The sequence below is a fragment of the Lathyrus oleraceus genome, chromosome 5 (assembly GCF_024323335.1).
Source record: "Lathyrus oleraceus cultivar Zhongwan6 chromosome 5, CAAS_Psat_ZW6_1.0, whole genome shotgun sequence".
Taxonomy (NCBI): Eukaryota; Viridiplantae; Streptophyta; class Magnoliopsida; order Fabales; family Fabaceae; genus Lathyrus; species Lathyrus oleraceus.
The window spans coordinates 319,916,855-319,930,474 of record NC_066583.1 but is presented as its reverse complement, the minus strand read 5'-3'; positions in this window follow the sequence as shown (position 1 = coordinate 319,930,474).

The following is a 13,620-nucleotide window of genomic DNA, read 5'->3' as shown; positions in this document are numbered from 1 at the left end:
TGACTTTTATAGAAACAATAGTATTTGGATTTATCGGTTCGACGGGACTCACTACTACAAAAAGTATATACAACAACGTCCATGTTACTGCGGTCCTTTGAAGGATAATGGTGATATATCTAAATTCAGGCGCCAATATTTTTTATTTTTTAATTAAAAAATGTTAACTTAGTACCTTTCATGGGTTCAAATCTCGGCACCAGCAAATTCGTGATTTCTTCAGTATTTTAGTTGCGTCTTTCTTTTTTATATATTTTTAGATAAAAAACTACGGTTGTTTAATATAACCGATGTAATATACTTTTCAATTTTTTAAAACAAAAATTAAATGCTTAAAACACGTTTTTTTATAAAATTACATTAACGTAAATCATATATCACAACGGTTGTCTAATACAACCGTTCTAATATTTTTTTAATTTTTTTTAATTTTTAAATGCTTAAATCCTGACGCTTTTTTATAAAATTTTGTTAAGTTAATCATATATCACCACAGTTGGTTTAAACGACTGTGGTGGAATGACTTATTCACTTAAAATAAACACAACTAGGTATATTGTCTCTTTAGTTGCATTTTTTTCATTTTCATTAGCTAAACAACGCCATTGTCAACCCTAACGAAACAATGCCATTTTCAACTCTGACGAACAACTTCATTTTTTACCCTAACGAAATAACATCATTTTCAAACCTAACAAAACAAAATCACTTTCAATGCTAACAAAATAATACCATTTTCAAACAACTCTATCGTTCTTTGCTTACATACCATCGAGGAGGAAGTCGACACCAATTTCATCGTTCTTGGCTTAACAACTGTCAATGAGGAAGATAAAGATTCTGGTAACATTTTTTTTACTTATTCATAATGTTTCTGGTACGTAACATTTTTCCTCATTCATCTACAGTAAACTTCATCTTCCATTGTGTTTATATTTACGTTGTTGGTGTTGAAATATGTTGTTGTTTATGCAGTTGTTGATGTCGTTGTTTATGAGTTGTTGATGTTGTTTATGTTCTACTAGGTTTGATGATATGGGGTTCTTCTTGTGTTTCTAGTGTAGATATTTGAGTTTTGAGGTTTGATGATAGGGGGTTTCATTGTGTTTATGTTTATGTTATTGGTGTTGAAATAATATGTTGTTGTTTATGTAGTTGTTGACGTTGTTGTTTATATAGTTGTTGATGTTGTTATTTATGAGTTGTAGATTTTGTTTTACGTTAGAGTTTGAGATTTTTAGATTCTACCATAAGTTGTGAGCTCCTCACTAGCCTCCCAAAGACCTCATTGATTATTTGCTCCTCTTTTGCTATATCTATTTTGGTTTGTACAATTTAAAATTTGTTTTGTTATTGTAATTGGTGTAGTGAAAAAATAGTAGAGTAGAAGCGCAAAACTTGTACCTAGACATTGGTGTCATATGAGATTTTATGACATTCTTGTGTGTTTTACCTTATGACATTCAACGTATATTTATAAGTAGGCTTTGTGATTGATGTTTGTATTTGTGTCTTGATATTGAATGTTTTATATCTTGATAGATGTCCTCTTCTTTATATAGTAGTAACAAAACTACTTATACAAATGAAACTCGTATAAATGATTCTCAATCTATAGACGAAAAAAAGAAGAAAAAAAATAAAGAGGTGCCACAATGATGATTAAATTAGCAAAAGTTCATAAGTCGGGTGGAAAATTACCGGTCGAGTTTAGTGTCGTTTATATGATATTTGATGGTCCTCATTTTTCGCTTTTTAAGACTTATGTTGTGTTCCTAAGAAGTAACAAAGTTAGTATATTGATAAAAGATTGTAAAGATGCACTAATGGAGGTGAATGAGAGCATATGGACAGACGTTAAGGTATAAATTTTATTTTTTATTGATTCGATATTACTACTTTATATAATTACTAATACATATCTATTGATGCAGGCAATGTTAAGAGAGCCTTTGTTGTCAAGAGAGCCTTTTCAGGCAATGTTTTGACACTTACAACAATGGGTGGAGAAGTTCACTTGTCCTGTGAATTCTGATGCAGTCAAGAAATACTTCGCCTAAAACAAAAACAAAAAAAAAAAAAAAAAAAAAACAGCTCGCTAAGTCGAACACCCCAAAGGGCGACTTAGGCAAAAAGGAGCGTCTCGGTGGATTGAAAACCCGAAAGGGCGATCCAGGCAAAAGTTAGAGACATTGAAAAAAGAATTTGCATTCCGCTAGATTGATCACCTCACACTGGGGCAATCTAGGCAAAAATTAGGGATTTGGCAAGTAACTGCATCTTGACAAGACTGTGCTCTATATCTGTCATCCGTCAGGGATTCTCGATTCGTCTTCGACTGAAGCTCCAAATACATCGAAAATTCGGAATGGTAGAGGAAAGTTCATTATGTTCAATGTAGCCCTCTCCAATATATATCACCGATTTCAAACTTGTACATATCTATGGAGTCTCGCCCTTTGCAGACTACCATTCCATTACATCAATTTGAGCTTTTATCCAATTGTTTGCACTCTTATTTGTTTCAACTCAACGAATGTTTTGCATGTTTTTAATTGATAAAGTATCATTGTTTTCAAAATAAACAAAAATTTTCAAAAAAAATTGTTCTTAAGCAAAGTGAACGTTCACAATGATGGAAGGATACTTAGGAGATCCGCAGTGCTCTCCCGAGGGTGGTATGATTACCAACAGGTAAGACATTTGTTCGTATCTCGAGCATAACTGTATCTTTTTCCTGACGAACCTCTTTTGGTTTCTCCTCAGCAAGGTTGCTCAGTGCAGTGTTGGTCGAAGTTGTTTATCTTCATGTTCCCGGCAGTACAACATTCTTCCTCCAAGTCCCTGTTGGCCCTATCGTGGGGCATTCCCAGTAGAGGTTTGTTTGAGCCCTACCGAGGGGCATTCCCAACAAGGTTGCTGTTGAAATACTACTGTGGGGCAGTTCCCCTAGCAGAGCGTTTACCGAAGACTTCAACTTTCGCCTCTCCAGCAGAGCATTCTTCTCCTCTCCACTAGCATGGTTGCCTTTCTTTGGAAGATTCGGTATTTTATGGATTGACATCCCAGTGCTCCGTCATGTCCTCAGATAGATCCCCGAGCGGAGTTGTTGGCATGATGAGCTTTCTCAATGCCTATCTATCCTCATCAGAGATCTGGTTGCTCCTTGGCATCTCTGATTTCCAGCACGAGTTGTTGTGGCGCGTCCGCCAGTATGTTGAACTCTGTTCTCCGGTTGTGACCGACGATCCCTCCAGAAGCCTCTGGTGGCCTTCCTCCCCTGCAGGATGATGATTGTTCCCTATTGTCCCAGTCTCCAGTGGATTTTCTTGGCTCTCTGGTGACTTTGGTTTTGCTCTCCGGATGATCGATTCCCGGACCTGTGGTTTGAGCATGTCTGTTTGTCAACATTCATCATACATTTTAGGTAGAATGCATACATGCATAATCATAGCATTTGGATACTCATGATGCAGCTGTTGCCGTGTATCTGTTGATGGTTGTCTCTTGCTATTTGGTGATACAGATCTCTCCAGCAGATTTTCCTCCTAGCAGAGTTGGGTGTGTCTGATCTCTCCATGTAGAGCCAACCCCTTAAGCAGAAAGTGTCTATCCTTTCCTGCCATTTCCCCACTGAGATACATCCTCGTGGATGACGGTTATTTCCGTTCCCTCCCTACACGGGATGGGTTCTCCCTATTGAGTTCTTTCCTCATTAGGATGAGTCTTGTTTCAGTCTGCCTTTTTGGATCGATCCTAAATTGGCTACCCGTTGACTGTCTCTTGTGCTTCCCTGGGGCATAAATGAATAGTCGCTCACTAACCGGCACTCGTTCATTTCATCCTCAGCGGAATTTGTGGCCTCTACCTACAAACCGGTAGTTGTAAGTCCTATCTTTGTGGTTTTCTACCCACTAGCTGGTAGTTGTAAAATCCCACTTTCATCCCCTTGTTGGAGTTGACCGTTTGTGCTCATCCCGATGATGACTGGTTACTTTTCCATTGGCCTCTGCCTACAAACCGGTAGCTGTAAGTCCTATCTTTGTGGTTTTCTACCCACTAGCTGATAGTTGTAAAATCCCACTTTCATCCCCTTGTTGGAGTTAACCCTTTGTGCTCATCCCGATGATGACTGGTTACTTTTCCGTGGTTTTCTGCCTACAAACCGGTAGATGTAATCCCCTCTTTGCAGTTATCAGTATCCGGTCTGTGATATTGATATTCTTTCCCCTCTAGATACTTGCCTTGATCAAGCAGTATTGTCCCCATTGGGTCTTCCCCTACCTTTGGGTATTTGCTCCGAGTTAGCAACTTTATCCTTTTTGATTGGTCATCTTTTGCATACCTAGTCCTGGTACCCTGATGCCTTTCTTGGCGGTCGTTTATCCATTTAACAACCTCCAACCCGGTTATGGATAATCTTCCATGCGAGTGTATTATCTACGTTTTGACGGCTATAGATAAATATATCTCATGCACTCTTTGGTCAATCTTTCGATTGTTATCTCCAGCAGAGTAAGATTCGTATTCCTTGTGGAATCGAATGTTCATCCTCTAACAATACTGCTTTTCTAGCCCTCTTCAGGATGTTGAGTGTTTTGGAACACAAACCAATTCACGTTTGGTCGGTCACCCGTTTCATACCTACAACCCGGTATCCTTGGTGTTCCTTCCTGTTTGCTCGCTGTCGTGACCTTGATCCCCAGTGAGACCCCCTGCAAGTGTTCAGCCTTGCCCTGTCATCTTGTGGATGTCAGTATCCCGTCAGCACCCGCGTGTGTTGTTTCTTTGGTGTCGGTAAACACCATCCTTCGGTGATTTCCAGTCATGCGTAAGTGTCTGGTCTTCTTTGGTGTCGGTAAACACCATCCTTCGGTGATTTCCAATCATGCGTAAGTGTCTGGTTTTCTTTTGATGTCGGTAAACATCCTCTTTCGATGTTCATAACGTCGCCCTCCCTTCCCTAGTGAAGTTTTCCTCCTCTCCGTTGGTGTCGATAAACGTGAGTCTCCCTTTCGTCCTATGATGTCTGGTTGAGTTTTCCTCCTCTCCGTTGGTGTCGATAAACGTGAGTCTCCCTTTCGTCCTATGATGTCTGGTTGAGTTTTCCTCCTCTCCGTTGGTGTCGATAAACGTGAGTCTCCCTTTCGTCCTATGATGTCTGGTTGAGTTTTCCTCCTCTCCGTTGGTGTCGATAAACGTGAGTCTCCCTTTCGTCCTATGATGTCTGGTTGAGTTTTCCTCCTCTCCGTTGGTGTCGATAAACGTCGAGTTTTTCCTATTCGTCCTATGACGTCTAGTTGTACCTGTCCCCATGTGGATTTACCTCTCCGTTGGTCTTGGTAAACGTCGAGTTTTTCCTATTCGTCCTATGACGTCTAGTTGTACCTGTCCCCATGTGGATTTACCTCTCCGTTGGTCTTGGTAAACGTCGAGTTTTTCCTATTCATCCTATAACGTCTAGTTGTACCTGTCCCCATGTGGATTTACCTCTCCGTTGGTCTTGGTAAACGTTGAGTTTTTCCCATTACGTCCGCTGACGTATGGTTGTATATCTCTTTCCATTCATCCGATGATGATTGGTTACCTCTCCGTTGGTCTTGGTAAACGTTGAGTTTTTCCCATTTTCGTCCGTTGACGTATGGTTGTATCTCTTCCAGTCATTCATTAATGTCTGGTTACCTCTCCGTTGGTCTTGGTAAACGTTGAGTTTTTCCCATTTCGTCTGTTGACGTATGGTTGTATCCCTTCCAGTCATTCATTAATGACTGGTTACCTCTCCGTTGGTTCCGGTGAACGCTGAGTTTTTCCTAGTTGTCCGTTGGCATCTAGTTGTGATTTCTTTTCCCATTCATCGTCGTTGCGATGTCTGGATGTGGCCGTGTCCTTTGAAAACAAAACAAAAAACCAAAAAAAAATACCTAGTAATGAGTATCAAATCCCAGTGGATGTTTCCATTATTGGATCCCTGTATTGTGCAAATTCTACGGTTCTTTGGTATTCAATCCCTGTTTACCCTGAAAGTCTGACAGCCGTTGCTATCATCCGTTCGGGTTCCCAACTGATTGAATAGGGGCAACTGTAGCACCTTAAATTTGCACCCATCATTGTACATACATTCTCATATTAGGTCATAGCATATCATGGTCCACTGCATAGCATTGCATTGTCCCATTTGCCTCAAGTGCAAGCCAATCAAGAAATTAGGTCAAACTGATCAGGAGATCAGTCAACCAAGCAAGCAAGTGTGTTTCTCAAGGAGCCAAGGCCCTAGGGTTGGTCCAACATGTTCACATGACTTGAGGATCCATTTGAAGTGTTTAGGTCAAAGATTGGAGGCTCAGAGGTCATCAGTCCAGGCACAATCAGTCAAAAACCCTAGAAAAGTCAAACTTGGTCAACTGTGGTTGATTTTATGGTTTTGATGGATGGATTTGGTTTGAGAGAGCTTATTCATGTCCCAATAGGCCTCATATATCATGGCAATCAATATCATTGAAAAATTTGAAGCCAATCAGAAAATTTCCAAAAATAGAAACTGGACCTGTAATTTTAACTGCCAAAAATGGAAACTTCTTGATCCCAAACTTACATCATGATACAAGCTTCAAATGAATTTTTTCCCAACATGAAAGTTGAAGATCTTGTTCTCCCATTTCCAAAAAGTCCAAGAACTCTCAATTCCCATGTATGGTTGTCAAGATATGATCAATTCATTTTCACAAAATCTTGAACTTCAAAAGGCCATATCTCTCAAACCATTTGGCCAATTTTGGTGGGGTTTTTTCCTACAAACCACATTTTACCTCCTCTTTCCAAAAATGTAAATTTCATGTGCTAAAACATTGCCAATCAAAATGGCACTTTTGGACCTAGCATGTTTGAATTTCAAGTGAGGTGCAATTTTGACTTTTTGAAATAAGTAATTTCCATTCAAGTGACCAATTGGAATTAGTTCAGAACATCATTTCTGACTTGTGCAAGGCCCATTTCGAGCTCATACTACCATCATACCTCCATTTGGACCAAACTTGGCAAATTAGCAAATGGTGTCAATTGAGCCAAACTTGATTAGCATTGCATTAAGAGATGTTAAACAGACCATATATAACATATTTTCTGTCATTGTGAACCCTAGCTGCAGCCATCAAACACTCAGAAATCCATTCATTCTCTCAAACCTCATTTTGATCATTTTTCAAAATCTGCCAAAATTCTCAAAAGACCACGACCTGGCTAGTGTTGTTTCATCATCCAAGCGACCTTGTGAACACATTTCAGCCATCATTCTTCAACTGTAAGGAGCTCTTGCCCAACTGTTGTTCCAACATACCATCCATGGCAGATCTGGATTGAGGTATTTCCAAGCTTCATTGAGCCAAGATTACTTCACCATTCAACTTGTGGAGGCTAAGTCTTCTTCTGTTCGAGCTTATACTGACCAAATAGCATCTAAATCTCCACTGAGCTTCAACATTGGTTAGTTTTCGAATCCCTAGTTTCACCAAACTTTGCCATGCTTAGTGTAGATCTTAGTATGCTGATTCCAATGATTTTTGTATCACATGAAATGGTCAAGTATTGGATGAGTAATTTGGTTTTAAAGATTAATGTTCATATGAAGTTTTGTCCGATTCTCTCTCAATAACTTGTTTCCATGAAAATGATGTTTGGATTTGTCATGTATGTGGTTTACTGATCCTATTGGTGTGCTCATTACTCATTTCTGGGAGTTTTTGTTCTTGAGCAAGTTTGATGTTGAATTTTCTTTTGTTCGATTCATGAGCTATGCTGTGTTATAATGGAAATTGATAATGGATTAATGTTTGCCATGCTTGGATGATCGTTTCTGTGTATTCAATTTTGGTTTCTGGGAATTTTTTGTGAAAACACGATTTGAAGGTGATGAATGTTGTTGCTGTTGATAGAAAACCCTAGATTCACTATTGCTTTGCCCAGAATTCTGGAATTGAACGTGTTGCATGGCCCTGTTCAGCAGGAGCCAATCAAATTATTTCCCTGGCCGCGCCTAAACGGCGTCGTTTGATTAAGTGGCATTCATAATTACAAATATGCCATTCGGTCCATTTAATTTCAATATTAATTCATTTAATTCCTCATTTTATTTCATTTGGCATGGCTCACTTGTAAAATTCATAACTTATCCATTTCAATTCCAAATCCCATGGGAATTTTTGCATCATCTTCATCATGATCCCTAGTTTTTTACCATGATTTTTGCTGATTTTTTTTAATCATTGAATTTTAAATGGCATTAGGGTTTTGCTCATGTATGCACATTTTGTACATCTTACCAATTCAATTGTGAAATGATGAGGATATATCCAATGACCCTGAAATTTTTTGTGCTTGATCTACACTCATCCATGGTTATTTTGATGTAGAGTTCTTGATTTTATCTTATCTGGTTATTGAGATATGATTTTTTGAAGTAGGGTGTAACAATGTGTGTCACACCATTGATATGCAATTTCATGAATTTTGATGACATGCTTCCTGACCTCCAAATGAACTGACTTTTTGCATGAACCTACTCTTATATGTCTAATTCACTTGTGATTTTTCTTGGAATTAATTATGCCATTTCCTAATTGTTTGAGATTTTCTCCCCTGTTTGACCAAAATGTGGACTTATTGTGATGCATGTTGCCATTTCATCTGTGAAATTCTCATACTTTATTAGATGGACATGAAATTTTACATGAGATAACTAGACATCCTCATCTTTGCCATGGTTTTAGTCCCAGTCATTTATCATACACCATCTCTGATTTATGATTTTTCTAAGTTGATGCATGTTTGATTGACTTCTTTGAGCATGTCCAAAATTGCTTTGACTTTCTGATTTTCATTGACTGCCTTCCACTTGTCCAAATGAGATGAAATTTGACATGATTACCATGCTATGTGTTAGGATTGATCATGATTTATTTGGTGATTTTTGGAAATGTTTAAGTTGACTTTTGATGCAAGTCTTTCTGTTGACTTCTATGAGCTCTCATTTGCCATGCTTTGACTTCTGTTGCTTATGAAATGATGATGATGCATGACATGAACATGAACCCAATTGGATTTGTTTCTTGATTGATTAAACATGATTTTGAATGCTTGCCCTTTGCTGTTTTGACTTTTTCATTCTCTTTTGACCCTAGGCTTGTCCTAGTGGTCCTATTACTCACTTTTGAGCTTGTGTTTTCAGGTTGACCAACAAATGCTCCAATGAGACCATTTCTTTTGATTGAGCTTACTTGAATATCATTGAGCTAACCTCTTAGTTTTGTAGGTGGCTTGACTCATATGATTTGAGTCTTGTGCTTTGCACATTTGTCTGTTGTCGCATCGCGCGAAAAACCGGCGGGAAAAGAATGAAACAACAGAGCCGCCACCGTGCGTTATTTATCCCAAAAGAGGGAAAGGAAACGCTCGAAGTAAACCTAGGAAAGAACATGGTCTCGCGACCAAAGAATGGGTTCGGGAGTCGGTTATGCGTAGGGAAGGTGTTAGGCACCCTACGCATCCGTAGTACTCTACGGGATCCACGCACAAAAGGAAGGAATATGGTTGCTAAACACTGCTCAAAACTCACACACACAACTGGCTGAAAGAAACGAAAGAGACTGACTGAAACTGAACTCGGCAGGATGTCGCATCCTGGGCCTACTTAGTCTATCAGGCATAGACATCAGAGTCAAAGTAGTTCGGACTGGGGAAACGACACATGCTCGCTAAGGTATCGCACCTCATGCATACGTATCTTCTCGGACGAGAGAAGAATCAGAGCATTCGTAGCTCGGCTGACACGCACACAAACAAAACACAGGCAAACGTGGAGCCCGACTGCCAATCGATGGACTTATGTCAGCATCCGAACCTAAACACACGCAAAGAGGCAAACGTGGAGCCCAAATGCCAATCACTGGACTTACATTGACATCCGAACCTAAACAACACAACAGATAGATAGGGAGTCGGGGACTCAGCCTATAACTGTCAAACAAACACAAAAGAAAAGAAAAGACGCCCGGAGAGATCAGCTCAATCTCCTGCCTACATACTTCATCTGGTGTGAAGATCAGGGCGATGTAGTTCCCCTACGCAGGGACAAGGATCTAGCCTAACCAGATAACAGAGGGAGACACAACACTAGGGAGACTACGACTCGAGCCTAGATGTTGTCATGCAAAGTCAACCCTAAGTCAAAGTTTCTAGCTAAATGGCACAAGGGCCAACCTATCCTGAACAGACACAGGAAAAAGCAAAGTCTCGATTGCAACTAGGGCAAGAGAAGAGGGATATCTCAATCACAACAAGGGTGAGAGAAAAGAGTTAGTGTTAGTGGTTAGTCAAACTCGGCAAGACATCGCGTCTCGTGCCTACGTATCTCACCTGAACATGAGAATCAGAGTTGCCGTAGTTCGGCTAAACAACTCTAAACATGGCTCACACAAGGGTTAAGCCACACAGACTTGACTTGCACAGGAAGCAAGTCAAGCACAAAGCTATTGCACAAGGGCAAGCACAAACTAAAGCCTAAGGAAGCAAACAAGGCAATCACAAACACATACAGCATAAGAATAAACACACCAACAAGGGGGCTCAAACATCAAAGGTTAGGCACTAGGGCCAACTGGAATGGGGTAAGTGTTGCTCTTAACCTTGCCATTGAGAGGCTAAGGTGAAGCAGATGAAAGGAGATGAGGGGTGTGCCTCATTGCTTCTATCCCTAATCAGGGAGAGCATCAAATAATAGAAAGTGGGGGAGTTCAGAAAGATGGAACTCTTTCCCCATTATTGACTCGATAGATCTTGGGTTTTTATCTCGATGCTTCAACCATGTAATGGGAGCAGAGAGAGGACACACTGAATAGTGGGGGATAGATTGCTTATCCCTACCTTCCACCAATTGCCTCAAATGAGGACTTTTCCTGCTTGGGACAATTTTAAACAAACACAGGCATTGCCTCTTAAGGAGGACTTCAGACAGTTTGCCCGGTCAAATAACAGACCGGGTCTCCAGACTACATGAAGAAAGAAAGGTTTATACCTCAAAAGCAAATGCTAAAATAGCAAAGCAAGCAAGTTCAGAGAACTTAAGCAACTAAAGTACCTGAAAAAGTCAAACTTATTAGTAAACAAGTCAAAAGTTTAAATCAAAAGAAATGGCAAACAGTCAACACAGGGGATCAACTGAGCAAAGCATAAGACTCAAGTTATGAGTCAAACCATCTGCAAAACAAAGGTTAGCATGGGATAAACAAATCAAATTCAAACAAGTTTGAGTGATCTTTGAAGCATTGTGCTCAACCTGAAACAGATGAACTCAACATAAGTCCAAAGGACCACTAGGACTAGCCTAGGGTCAAACATGAAAGAAAAAGTCAAGGCAGCAAGGAAAAGTCAACTCAAAGTCAAAGTCAAACATTTGGGAAGCTAACACACTTGGGCCCACATTCAAATCATGCATCATTGTCATTTCATGAATATTTGAAATCAAAACAAGGCAAAGGAAAGCATACAAAAGTCAACAGAATGACTTGCATCAAAAGTCAACCTAAGCAATCTCAAAAAAATCATGAAATAAATCACACTCAATCCTAACATCTAACATGGTATACATGTAAAATTTCATGGCATTTGGATGAGAGGAAGGCAGTCAATTAAAATCATGAAGTCATACCAAATTCAAGTAAGCATGGTGAAAGTCAACAAGCATAGGTCAACTTCAAAAAGTCATATCAATTTGAAAACAGAAGAGAAATGAATGAGATTAACACCAATGCAAAGCTTGAGATGTCTAGTTATCACATATGAAATTTCATGGACATACAATATGATTTGAGAATTTCACAAAGGATTTGGCAAGGCATAGCACAAAAAATCAACAAATGACCAAGCATGGAAGAAAATTCACAATCAAATGGAAAACAGCAAGATTAATTCCAAGAAAATTCATACATCAATTAGACATATAAGGGATCATTCATGCAAAATTTGGAGTCATTTGGATGTGGGGAAGTGTGTGAACAAAATTTGTGAAAATACATGATCATGGTATGACACCCAATGCAATACACAACTTCAAAAATTCATAACTCTCAATCCACAAATGATAAATGCACAAACTTTATATGGAAATGAAGGTCAATGTGTCTAGTTCCACCACAAAAAATTTCAGGCTCATTGGATGCATCATGACAATTTCACAAAAGGAATGGCTCAATGTGTCATTTATACACACATATTGGAAAATAATTACCATAAAAAATCCAACCAATGACGAATTCATTAAAAATCACAATTAAAAGCTAGACTCAATCATGAACATTGTGGAAAAAGAATCAGAATTTTTGGGTGAAAATTGAGGAAGAAATGAATTATTGAAGTTAAGTGAATAATTGAGCAAAACATGAACAAATAATATGGATTAAATGATTATTTAAAAAAAAGTAAAAAGAAGAAGAAGAAAAAGAAATGCATTCTGCGCACTAGTCCACAGGTGGGTCCCACGGCCAAATGGATGCATGGCATATTGCGCCTCCAATCATTGTTCTCAGACAGTGTCGATTAATGGCTCATGGCAAAATGAATGAAAGCGAAAAAGCTGCAGCAACAGTGGCTGTCGCGCAGCATTGATGGGATTTCGGTAATCCCTAGGCCAACTGCACCCACGCCTGGCCTACTGTCACAACCGTCACTATGTCTCCTCAGGTAAAGCCAGACAAGTGCGCAGGGCATTAAATGAAACCCAGAAAAAGACAAGAGAAAACAACCAAGCCGTGCCTCTTACTGTCATTCAAAATTGGTGGAATTTCAGTCTCCCAGTAAGTGGGCCCATGGCCAATCACAAAAGTGAACCAACACCCATGACCAATTAAACCCCCCTTCAGCAAACTCACATGCAGCGAAAATACACAGTCATAGCAGGCAAAATTAATTAATTAAAATGTACCCTACCAAATAAATAGCAAAGCCTCACTATGAAAACAAATCCCAGGAAAAAAAAACGCAGCAGAGCAGAACACTTGGTATCCATACATTCATTACCAAAATTTCCAGTAAGACTTAACTCAAACATCATGGCATGGAGGTAATAATAATCATGCAACAGTAGACAACCAATAAACACAATTCATGCAAATTTGATGGAAAGCCATTCGGGGTTCCAAACAGCAGGGCAATGACAGCATTCTTCATGTAACCAACATCCACAATCCAAACAAGCAATACATCATCATCATGTAATCATCAATTGATATTTCAATAGCATAGTAACAGCATGGCATTATCTTCATGTTCATACGACCAGCATACAACAATCATCATGCAATTAAATGAGCACAAACCATGAACACTAACATCATGCATCATCAGCCAACAACAACACAAGCATAATCATGAGATATTCTGGGCAGGGTATGTTCATGAACAGCAGCAACAACATCATCACTAACATGTACTCGAAATTTCATACACCCAGAAATCGAAATCAAAGGTACTACGAGCATCATTAAGCATAGGGCAACACAAATATGGGGTGCATTTTCATTAAATCAAAACCAGCAGAGCAAATCGAAGAAAAACTCATTCACACCACATATT